Raw genomic sequence first — 12437 nt, forward strand, 5'->3', positions numbered from 1 at the left:
AGCAAATTTAGTCGGGGGGGGGGGGGCTATTCTAGCCTGGACTTGATGCCCACAAGGCTGACAAAAGTGATATTATAATAAGGTCACAGTAACCCTGAATATTTTACCATAATCAACGAATTTTGTGTTAGAATATACAACATATGAAATATTTTCCCTTATCCTTTCTGCTATAGGGATACTGAATACAAATTTTGAAAATCGTTAAATTATTTTGCAAGTCAATAGCTAAAATAGGCAGTAAGGGATGGTGGAGGTGGGAGGGGGTGATGGGGGGGTTACTAATTTTTTTTTTTTTTCCAATTCGGGAGTGAGGAATCACTCCCACGGGCTTTGTTTGAGCCCGTGTGGTGGTGTTTATGTAAGACACACCTGGCGGAGAGGAGGTGAAATGGTATAGCTAGTCAGAGGGTGATAGATGGCAGTAGAAAAGAGAGGCCGCAGCTGCTAGAGCGGCGGTGGACGTTCTAGCAGCTGACGGAGCTCATATGGGCTGCGGAGGCGGCAGAGGCGGCTCACAAGACCTTCAGGGGGAGCCGGTGGTCCCCGTCTGAGGAAAGAGGTGGCGGGGCAATCGCTCAGGTAGTGGTGGAGGTCGGCATTGTCTTCACGGCAATGGTTGCATCGGCGGTCTTCTATGGTGCTCTGGGGATTAAGTTGCCAGAAGCAACGATCATCCAGGCGTAACCTGAACAGCAGCTTTTCTATCCTTCTGGGAGTGGAGCGGGGGAGGACTAGAGGTTCATAGGCTGTTACTTTTTTGTACCAGCCCGCTCGTTGGGAGATCTGCGCCTCCTGCCTGTGTTGGAGGTGCCATTGCTTGCGTGCTAATGCCCTGGTTTTAAGTTGGAGCTGACTCTTGCTGGGAGGGACCTGGACGTCAACCCTGGCTCTTTTGCGGGCTGTGGCAGCAGCTGCGTCTGCAAGGTCGTTTCCATGCACACCTACGTGGCTTGGCACCCAGTTGATGGTGATGTGTCGTCCTTCACGGTGTAATTTGTGTAGGAGCGCAATTATGTTGGTGAGGAGGTGGACATTATCTTCGGGCTCTGCCTGTTGCAAGCAGCTTATCAGGCTCAGAGAGTCAGTATGGATGACCACGGAGTTGGAGTGGGATACAAGGGCATGTTCTAGGGCCCCCTGCATCGCCACGGCCTCGACTTGAAGGGAGGACGCGGAGTCGCTGACTCTCCTGCCGAATATGTGTCCATCAGTGACGAAGGCAGCTCCAGCCGTGTTTGGGCTGCGTTGTTCGACGGACCCGTCTGTGAAATATACGGTGTGACCAGGTCGCGTTAGTGCTCGGATGCCGTTATTTGCTAATGCCCGCGCTTTGTCCGGGTGGCATGCGCCCTTTTTTCCCGGGAGTGCCGTGAATTTAAAGGTCACGGGAGCTGGAGCCCACGGAGGCGGGCATTTGAAGTTCGGGTGGGACTTTGGAATGCCCTTCTCAAGGAGGGGTTGCCGTAGTTGGAAGAAATCCAGGAGTTTGGCCGCGTGTGAGAGCCAAGTGTTGGGGCGTTGCAGTGCGTCTGCGCATGCAAGTGAGGAGTAGATGTCGCGACTTAGGCCTGTCTCGTCGCGGGGGTGGAGTGCGCGGGCAATAAAGTCCGCCCCGAGCATTCTAATCCTGAGTTGGAGAGGTGGGAGCGAGGCTTCCCGTTGGAGGTTGAGAATTTTGTACCACCGTTGTGCTCCCAGGATAACTCTAGCCGCTTCATTCTGGCAGGTCTCAAGCCTTTGGAGTTTGTCCGCGTCCACAGTAAGGAGAGCCGGGGCTGCGTAGTCGGCAATAGAGCGCACCGCTTGTATGTAATACGTGCGAAGGACTTGATGTGTGGCACCAAGTGCTCTTCCGCACATGGCCCTCATCACTTTTGTTCTGGCCGTCATTCTTTCTCTGAGGTAGGATATTTCCCTGTTGAAGGTGCGGCCCTTGTCAAGCCAAACGCCCAGGTACTGGAATTGTGTGACCCAGTCCAGCGCGAATCCTTGAGTAGCAAGGGGTTCTTTTCCTTGTCGTAGTCCGAATGCCATGACTTTAGACGTACGAGGGGATATTTTGAGTCCGATCCTGACGCATTCCACTGCGACGGCGTCGAGGCAGCGCTGTGCCCTGTCGTGGCATCCTTGCTTCCCGGCGATGATGATAGCTAGATCATCGGCGTAGGAAATTATTTTGCACCCGCGGGGGAGGGGGAGTTGCACTACATTGGAAATCAGCACATTGAAAAGGGTTGGGCTGAGGACCCCTCCCTGTGGTGTGCCATTCTCTAGCGCCGTGGGCTCCGACATGTGGCCTTGGAAGCGCACGCGCGCGGATCTGCGTGACAGGTAGTCCCCTATCCAGGTGAGGAGTCTTCCTCTCACACCTTTGCATGCGAGAGTGTCCTGGATAGCCAGAGGACTGGCTAGCTCAAAGGCCTTTTCCAGATCGAGAAAAATTGTGATGCAGGGCTCACTGCTCACTGCCGCGAGAAGGGTGGCAATGCTGTGAGCCGTACCAGTGCCCTTGCGATAAGCATAGATGTGCTCGTGCAACGGACCTAGTTTCCATAACAATCTGCTGAGTACCATCCTTTCTGCTGTTTTCCCCATACAGCTGACCAGGCTGATGGGGCGGTAGGCACCGGGTTCCTTGGGCTTGGGGATTGGTACTATTGTGGCTGTCTTCCAGGCTGTGGGTAGTTTCCCAGTTCTCCAGGACGCATTGATCACGCGGAGGAAGGCCTCATCTCCTGCAGGTCCCAGGTGTGCCAGCATGGAGTAGGTGACTCCGTCCTCGCCGGGAGCGGTGTCCTTGTTAGGTTTGCGGGCGGCCATGAGTTCTCCGAGAGTGAATTCTTCGTCAGTCTCGTCCGTCTGGGCCATCATGTCCCCGACGTGGTGAATCCTTTCTTCCCGCAACTGTCGTTGCATCTCATTGGTGTGTTGTGGCAAGAAAGTGCTGCTGGTTCTAGAGGCGAATTCCTCTACCAGCCGCTGTGCCTCCTCGGTTGGGGCATGATGGGTAAGACGTGGGCGAGACCTGTTAGTGGCTACATGAAGTTTACGCCAAAGCTCGGAGAGGGAGGTGTGGGCGTTGAAGCTCTCGCACCACTCGTGGAATTTGTTGACCCTAACACGCGTAGCCGTGGCATGCGCTTCACGAACAGCTGCTTGGAGGTTGGCAAGATTGACCTGCGTCCTGTTCCGTCTGAAGGCGCGGCGGAACATGCACACCCTGTGGTTAGCCTCTCTCATTTCCTCGTTGTAGTACCAGTGGTTCTTGTGCCTCCGGGTGGGCTGTCCCTGTAGTGGAATCGTATCTCTCGCGGCATTGTAGAGGGCGGTTGAGAGGTCCGCCTCCAGGCTGTCGACATCCCAAGTTGAGGGGTTGTACTACCCAGGACGTCAGGGCGTTGGAGAAGAGAGGCCAGTTAGCCTTGGATGTGTTCCACCGCGGAATGTGTGGCATCATCGGAGGGGGGGCCACATCTTGTATGTACGTGCATACGGCGAAGTGGTCACTGGTGACAACGGGGTGGACCTCCCATCTTGCTCGGGAGGAGAGAGTGGCAGTTACAAGGGTTAGGTCAAGCCTGCCCCCCCGTACATGGGTCGGGGAGCCGTCGTTCAGCAAGGCGAGGTGGGAGGAGGAAGTCAGTGTGTGGTGTAGGTGATTCCCTGCAGCATTGGGGCCCTGTGTGGATGACAGAGATGGGTGGTGAGCATTAAAATCCCCTCCGAGGATGAGGAGCCTGTCCCCAGCAAGGGTGCTCACTTCCCCAAGGTCTAGGACCGCGTGACGGCCCCTGTACAAATTATAGATGGTGAAGGTCTCATGGCCTCGTTGTACGAGAACCGCATGAGCCTCCACGCCATCACCACAGTATATGGGGTTGGTGTCTTCGCTGCAGGGTAGGCTGTCTTTGACGATGACCATGCAGCCTCTCGTGGTGTCACTGCGTAGTAAGGAGAAGGTGCGGTATCCCGGGAAGCGCACCTCCTCCCTTAGTAGTGTTTCCTGTAGTAGTATGATGTCTAAATCGTATTGCTGAGCGATAGCCAATAAATATGATCTTTTGCGAAGGAACCCGTTAATGTTCCACTGAAGGACGCTCAGCTCAGTGTTATTGAAGAGAGGCATTATCGGTAACCTCTGTGTCCATGTCTGACTCACTTCCGTCGCCCCGGGTGGCATCGGATGTGGATGGTGCTGGTGAGATGCAGCTGTCATCGTCGTTCGAGGGAGGGGGTTCAGCTATGTCGGTGGGGGGGCTTTCGGCGGATGGGGTAGCGGCAGGGCTGTCTGAGCTGGTCGAGTTGGGGGAGGGGATGGTCGCGGTCAGGGCCGGTCTGGGTAGTGGGGGGGAGGGGGTGCCGTCGCTCTGGCATCCCCGTTTTGACTGTGTTGTGGGACGAAGTGTAGAGGAGGGTCGGTTCGCCCCCATATGTGTGCGCTTTGCCCGTCGGCGGTTGATTACTTCCATGGAGTTCTTGATAATGGCATCGGTGCTCTTGCCGTCAAGGGCTGTGTGACCGAGAGCAGCCTGAACCCCTTTGATAACTATAGAGAGAATTTCCTCGAGGTCACTCTCCTCCAGGAGAATAGGAGTGGGCGAAGGGGCCGTCACTGCGGAGGGAGTGGGGTGCGCCGCAGCGTTTTCGGGTGTGGGAGCGGGTAAGGTTGTAGGTGTATGGCGGGTGGCGAATGCCTCGGCATCGATGGAAAACGAGGAGGCATTGGTTGTGGCAGGTCGGCGGTGGACATCCGTTTTTTCAAGGGTCGCGGCCGACCGTCGTGTTGCGGTCGCTTGCTGTCTGTGGGATGTGGGTGCCGTGTTTACAATGGGAGGGTGGGTCGCGGGAAGTTTTGGGAAGGTGACCACGCTGTCAATGTTTGGGGCGGTAAGGGATGGTTCGACCTGAGGGGGAGAGTGTGTGCGATTCTTGCTCCCCCATACGAAGGTTCCTGGCGGCGCCGGGACGAAATCTACCCGTTTCGCAGCCCTCTGATAACACTGCACAGCCTCAGTCTTTCTTACTGTACACCGGGTATTCCATGCATGGTGTTTCTTTGTGCAGTTTGGGCATCTGGTTTGGAGGTCAGTGTCCCCGTTTTTGAATTTTGCGAGGCAACTGTCTGTTGGATGTGAGCGGCTGCAGATGCCACAGCGGGGGAGCCGTGCTCGACATTGTCTTTGGTGGTGGCCGTATTTTTGGCACTTAAAACACCTGAGGGGATCAGGAATGTACGTGCCCACGTGGTATTTACCCCATCCTCCTAAGTCTAACGTGTTGAAGGGGTCTCCCTTAACTTCAATGATCACATGGGGGGTTTGTCTTTTGAATTTGTCGAGTAGCCACTTGGCGCTGGTGATCCTGGGCTGACACGTTAGTAGCTCCAATTTGGCTTCGAAGTTGTAAACCACCATCTTGGTCGTTCTATCCTCCGGGAGGAGCTTCATGATGTTTAGCCTACGTCCTTGGATCTCCATGTCTAGAATGTCGACTACATTTTGGTGGCGGGGGGTAAGGAGGACTGTGTCATCGTGCAGTAGTCTGAAGTTGACTAGCTCTCCTTGTAAGGGGCCAGTCTCGAGGGATCTAACGACGTCAAAGGGTGAGTTGAAGCCGTCAGTGTGGTGGACCTTGTAGGTGGGGAGCCTGGAGTTTTTGGTGTTGTGAGTGGATTCCAGTGCCCTCTTCTCGCCGTCGGCGTCGTCAGACCGGCGTTTTTTCCTGTTCGGAGACAGAGAGGCTGCCATGGCCTCTGCCTCTGTGGGGGTGGTTTAGACCCAGTCTAGCGATGCCCTATGAGCTCGAACCTATGCCGGTGCGCTAGGTGCGCGAAAAGAGACCGGGAATGTGGGTTCCTCCACGAATGCAGTTTCAACAATTTTAAAAAACCACAGGGGCTATGTTGTAGTGCAAGCGCGTTATGCGAGGACATAAGAGTTGGTCGAGCGAGGTCCCAGGGGATATGGGAAGGCGCTCGGTGCCAGAGTGCCAGAGTGTCGAACCCGTGTCCTACTCGTGTGAGAGGCCGGGCAAGACTGGGGGGGGGGTACTAAGAACTTTGCCCAGGGGCGGCACTTGGGGAAAAATGGTTCTGACTTCTGTACGAGACTGCCAAACATACACCCACAATACTCTTGCTCAGAATGCCAAATACACTGTGAAACGGGCATTGAAATGTAGCAAATGCCAAAAGCGAATACACTATGCATGCACTAAGCTACCTTACTACTTTTTTATTTCACGAATTCTGGTAGTGCACACGCATTTGGCTTGGCACTGCCACGATAGGTGAACGAACTTCTATTAGTCCTGACAGAGTACTATCCGGGCCACATCGTATGTAAACAGAGCACAAGTGCTGAGGTACTTTTGACTATATACTTTTATATGTGTGTGTGTGGTTCACCATGGTCTTGGATCACGTGTTGGACTCGTGATCGACAGCTATTTCCCTCCCGGAAGATATCTCAGAGCTCATATATGACCGATGTGTGACCACCTTTCCCCACAAACATCCTCTAAGCCCCAATTCATTAACATCTACTATAATAACATCTTCACTAAGGGTTACAAAAAAGATGAGAAAATCATTAAAGATATCATCACTAAAAACTGCCACCCAGTTTCTAAAGAGAAGGAAATCCGCGTGGTTGTATACTACAACCCTAAAACTAGCTCATTGGTAATAACTAACAACTTGAATAGTAATACTGAGACCATGTCTAAAACCAACATTGTGTACGAATTTAAATGCATTACCGGGGACTGTGTAACCCAAAATTCATCATATATTGGTCATACTAGATGTAGTCTCAGTAGGAGAATATCAATGCACTTGCAAAACGGGGCTATTAAACAGAGAACAGCCTTGATTTTGTGTACTACTAGCTTAGTGAGGGATACCTGATTCCATGAGTAATACCATCCATATCTGCGTTCACTCATAACTGTTTCTGACCTGCCCTCCCCCCCTTTTTTCAGAAGTTTAGTTCAGCATAACAATGATTGATGTTTACAAATTGGTTTCCACCTTTGTTTTGCCAGTCATAATATGGCATATGTCTCAGGTAGGTTCCGAGAACAGTTATGATCTGACCTCTTTCCTCATTCTCCTTGTTGTTTTACTCATTCGAGTACTGGTCCCCTGTACCCTACCTCTGGTGCTTCAGGTTATAATGTACTACTCATAGTAATTGCCCACTCCGTCCTGAGATTCAGGTAAAATGTTAGATTCAATTAATAGGTAACCCTAGCTGCAGTGTAGGATTCACTATAACTACATGTTGTTACAGATGTAGAATATTGTAGTATATCATTAATGGTCCTACTCTGATATAGTACTCACTCATACATGTTGATACAGATGTAGAAAAATGCAGTATATTATTAATGGTACTACTCCGATATAGTACTCACTCATACTGTTTTGTTACAGTTTAACATTATTTTGTTGTTCCTTTGCCTAATGCAATGCTCCTTTTGGATGGTGCTCAAATATTTGGACTCAATGTTCCTATGTGTACAAACATTTCAGTAATATTAGCAAAACTATAACAATGTTTATGTGTCATATGTGTACTGACTGGTATTACTCATGAGTGTCTCTGGTCCCCTCAACCCCTTATGTATGTTTGTCCGTGTGACTTAATGTAGAAAAATTACCTGATGAGGACCTCAATGGAAATAAGCGTTCATGCTTTTTGTGTTATCCTCGGCAATTTACATTTATTATTTCGAACTATGTGTTCTTGTCATTATTTGCACTTCATGTACATTGATTTATTGCCAAATAAAGTCTATCTATCTATTTATTGAAATATAACCAAACAGCCACCCGTGAATACCTAGTTAAGAACACCAGGACTATAGCAAGCAATAGGGATGCACATAAACTTAAGCTATTAGAAGCTATGTTTATAAGGGAATATAGCCCTATAATAAATATCCAAAGCAACATGATTTCCGTCATTGGTTTGTTTAATAATGCAGTGAAGCCACCACCACCACCCGTGACCACACCCTATGTCAATACGCCCCGGACCCCCCCCTCCACCTCCTCCCACCCACTCCATCCATCCTCCCCCCAACCGACCTCGCAACCCCCTAACCCCCCTCGCCGACCCTCTCCTTCCCGTCTTAATGAGATACCAAAAACCTCCCCTTAATCCTTCCCTCATAACCCCTTCCACCACCCAAGCCGGCTAGGTTCGTATATATATATAAGTCACCTACCGACGATTTCCTTCGTCATTTCTTTGGACCTTTAATTTATGTAAGTAGCGGTCCCCAACGGCCCATGTATCAAGCTAGGATTTGTATTATTGCTGACTTATTGATATCTATTCCCATAATTGTGAATTTTGTTTAGGTTAACACCTTTTTCTTTATTTCTGTATGTCGATAATATTTATGTTACAGATTTTCCTGAAGATGTCTCTTTGCAGATGAAACGTTGAGAATAAATGAATAATTTTGGCAACTTGGTTTATGCCCACCCTCCAAATGGCAGAGTATTGGTTAGAAAGCTGGAGAATACCAATAAGAAAATTAACAACCTCCTTAATGCTGTCGACTTTAACAACACATGCATATATATATATATATATATATATATATATATACATATATATACATATATATATATATATATTATATATATATGCTTAAGTGATGAAAATGCCAATATGCTTGTTTCTAAATAAGAATATGAACTAATTTGTATGAAAAGATAATTGAGGAAAAAAAAAAAACATGCTGACAATGAAATCTAATATATCCTTGAGTATTCACCTTGGTCTTTGGATCACGTGCTGGGCTAATTTGTATGAAATAAGTATTAAAACAAGGGAGCATTAAATTTTTTTTAGGAAAACATTTATTACAAATTAGTCAGTTTAGGTTTGTTTTTTAAGAAAACATTTATTACAAATTAGTCAAAGCTCATTATATGTGTATGTGTATTAACAAAACTCCCACTCCCACATGCACCCTCCAAACATGAACCCATGCATGCAGACAGACGCGGACGAAAGTTTATACACCACACCCACCCTCAGACACCCTCCATTCACTCACTCGTGCGGTAGATAGCATACTATAGTAGCACCAATTAAAGTATGACTTTTTCCCTTTACAATGACATAACAATAAAATTGATATGTAAAATAGAACCAGAGATATAGCTTATTAAAGGACAAAAACATTGATTTTTCGAACTCGACTAGAACTTGGGACGTCACTACTACCTCATGAGTCTTTTACCGGTAATTTCGGTAACGGTATTGTTGTTCACCGGTAATTCCGGTATTGAAATCAGCGGTATTTGCCCAGCACTACTGCGAGGTGGTATAGCGAGCCCCCCCCCCACACACACATACCCTCGCTACATACCCCTACTTCCCTCTCCTAATCACGCATCAATCACACGTTACAAATCACGTCACGTCCAAACCAACCATGCAGGCGCACTATGCAACATTCATTCATGCTCTTTCGCCACAGTATAAAGATCTACAATGAAAATAGGTTGGAATTATTGTGTTTTCTAATGGTAATCATTGGCCAGTTCTTACCTTAAAGAGTGGAATCTGAAAAATTTAATTTCTTTGTTTTGAATTTAGATATGTGTCACTTGAGTAACAACATAAATCAGACAAGAAACTGGTCTGTCGGATGAAAAATAAAGCGGGTTGCAAACTTAGTAGCGCCCATAACGGAGCCCTTCAGGGAGCCACTAAAGAAACCCGGCAGCGAATTAGTGTACTGGGACGAGTCTCGACGCGTTCTAAATCACCGAAGGAAACGATCGGAAGTCTGGCGGCAGAAGGGCATAAACATTACGACACTTCACGTCCCACAGATGTCCTCACAGACTACAGCCGTCACGGGATAGGGTTCCTCGTTATGCAGCAATACTGCCAGTGCGTGTACCTGGGGACCCACATGTGCTACACAGGTGGATGGAAGTTGGTGCTCTGCGGCAGCCGGGACCTTGCAGCAGCAGAGAAAAACTACAGACCATTGGAGGGCGAAGCGCTCGCGATCGCCTAGTGCTTCAAAAAAGTCCGCCTGTTCCTCCTAGGCTCCAAAAATCTGACATTCATCACAGACCACGGAGCCCTCACCAAAATCTTCGGCGACAAAGAACTTACAGACATCACTAACGCCCGGATCTTCAACCTGAAGGAAAAAAAAAAAAAAAAAAAAAAAGGAAAAAAAATTCGCCGCAGCCACGGAGGACGACGTGGGGCACTTTATAGACCTGCAACAAGTAGAGAAGGAAGCTATTGACAAAGAATGCGTAGCCAACAACGGCTGGGCCGAACGGAAAGACTCGGAACCAGCTGCCCTCTGATGCATTGCTACCTGTCATGCCATGGGGATTTAATTCTGTGCACTAGCGACAAAAGGTTCCCACACCTAGTCATCCCGGCCACACTCAGACGCACAGTGCCAAACAATCTCCACACCGGCCATCAGGGTAGAGACTCCATGCTCCGAAGGGCCTGGCAATCGGTGTACTAGCCTGGTATTGACGCAGAGGTCGAGCAAAAACGACGCCGGTGTGAAGCACACGCACCCTCTCAGCCAGTAGAGACGCTCCTACCCACCCCTCCACCCTGTAGTATTGGAGCTATTCTAGCTAGAGGGTAATACCTACTTCACGTACGCCGACAGGCTCACGGGCTGGCTAGAGGTGGAGCGCTTGTCAGAAGACGCCACCAGCACTTGCCTCGTCATAACGTTCCGACGATGGTTCGTTATGTTCGGCATCCCCAAAGAGCTGTCGTGCGACGGAGGAACAAATCTCACCAGTCACGAGCCAGGGAAATTCTTCAGCGATTGGTACGTTAACCCGAGAATCTCCTCTGCCCACTACGCCCAGTCTAACGGGGGTGTGGAAGCAGCAGCCAAGTCTGCTGAAAGGCTACTAGGAGGCAATATATCCCGCGGAGGCTCGCTGAACACGGACAGCGTCGCTAACGGACTCCTGCAATACTTCAACAGCCCCTTCAAGACTCTGATGTATCCCCAGCCCAGCTAGGGATGCATTGAGAAAGACCACATATCAGAGAATGCGAAGAAATACAGTTTTCCATATAGATGCGTCAAGGATGCGTTATGTCACCCTGGCTGTTCAATTTATACATGGATGGGGGTGGTGCGAGAGGTAAATGCAAGGGTAGTGGGCAAGGGATTGGAGATGGTTAAAGAAAATGGAGAAAAGTGGGAGGTGAGCCAGTTGTTGTTTGCGGACGACACTGCGCTTGTGGCAGGATCGGAGGAGGGATTGAGGAAGTTGGTGGCAGAGTTTGGGAGAGTATGTGATAGAAGAAAGCTAAAGATAAATGTGGGTAAAAGTAAGGTGATGAGATGTACAAGGGGTGAAAGTGGCAGTAGACTGGAAGTGAGCATTAAGGGAGAGCGACTGGAGGAAGTGGATAGTTTTAGATACTTGGGTGCAAATGTGGCAGGGAAAGGTGGAGTGAAAGTGGAGGTAGAATGTAGATTGAGAGAAGCGAGTAAATGCCTTGGTGGATTAAAGAGTGTAATGAGGAATAGACATTTGGGAATGGATGCTAAGAATAGACTGTATGAAGGAGTGATTGTGCCAACAGCACTGTATGGGGCAGAAACATGGAACATAAGAGAAGAGAGGAGTTTGAATGTGTTTGAGATGAGGTGTCTGAGAAGTATGATGGGGGTTACTAGGCTAGATAGAGTGAGAAATGAGGAGGTGAGGAGGAGAACGGGGGTGGAAAGGGAGCTGGGAGATAGGGTTGATGAAAGAATATTAGGATGGTTTGGATACATGGAAAGAATGAGTGAAGAAAGACTAGTAAAAGAGGTGTGGAAGGCAGATGTGGAGGGAGTGAACATGAGGGGGCGTCCTAGGATGAGGTGGATGGATGGGGTGAAGGGGGCTTTGGGGAAGAGGGGAATGTCTGTTGAGGAAGGACGGGAGAGGACAGAAGACAGGGGTGAATGGAGAATGGTTGTATATGGATGATGTTGTGATAGCATGAGGTGGAATGGGCAGGTGGATGGGGGTGAGGTAGTATGTGTGAGCAAAATTTGACGCAGCCCGAAGGGATTTCTCCCCGTCCTTTCATTTTATGCAATGGGGGGACGGAGAGGGGGGGTCGCCGATTTAATGAAGCGGCCTTGCTGTGGATGTGCTGTGTCTTACGACACTGCTTCTGACCCAGGGCAGTGGACAAGGTGCAGGGATGACCCGTCATTCAGGAGGTGCTAAGATAAGAGGGAGGGTGGAGGGGTGTGGAGTGTATTCAGGGATGGAATGGGTGGGAATGATTTTATGCCTTTTTCTTTTTGGCTACCCCCCTTGTAAGGGGGAAAAAGCCTTGGTATATGTATGTATGTATATAGATGCATATGTGGAATAGCTTGGGTGATATAGCCCAAGCTCAAAC

The sequence above is a fragment of the Oratosquilla oratoria genome, chromosome 22 (assembly GCF_046742065.1).
Source record: "Oratosquilla oratoria isolate Oo_2021 chromosome 22, ASM4674206v1, whole genome shotgun sequence".
NCBI lineage: Eukaryota > Metazoa > Arthropoda > Malacostraca > Stomatopoda > Squillidae > Oratosquilla > Oratosquilla oratoria.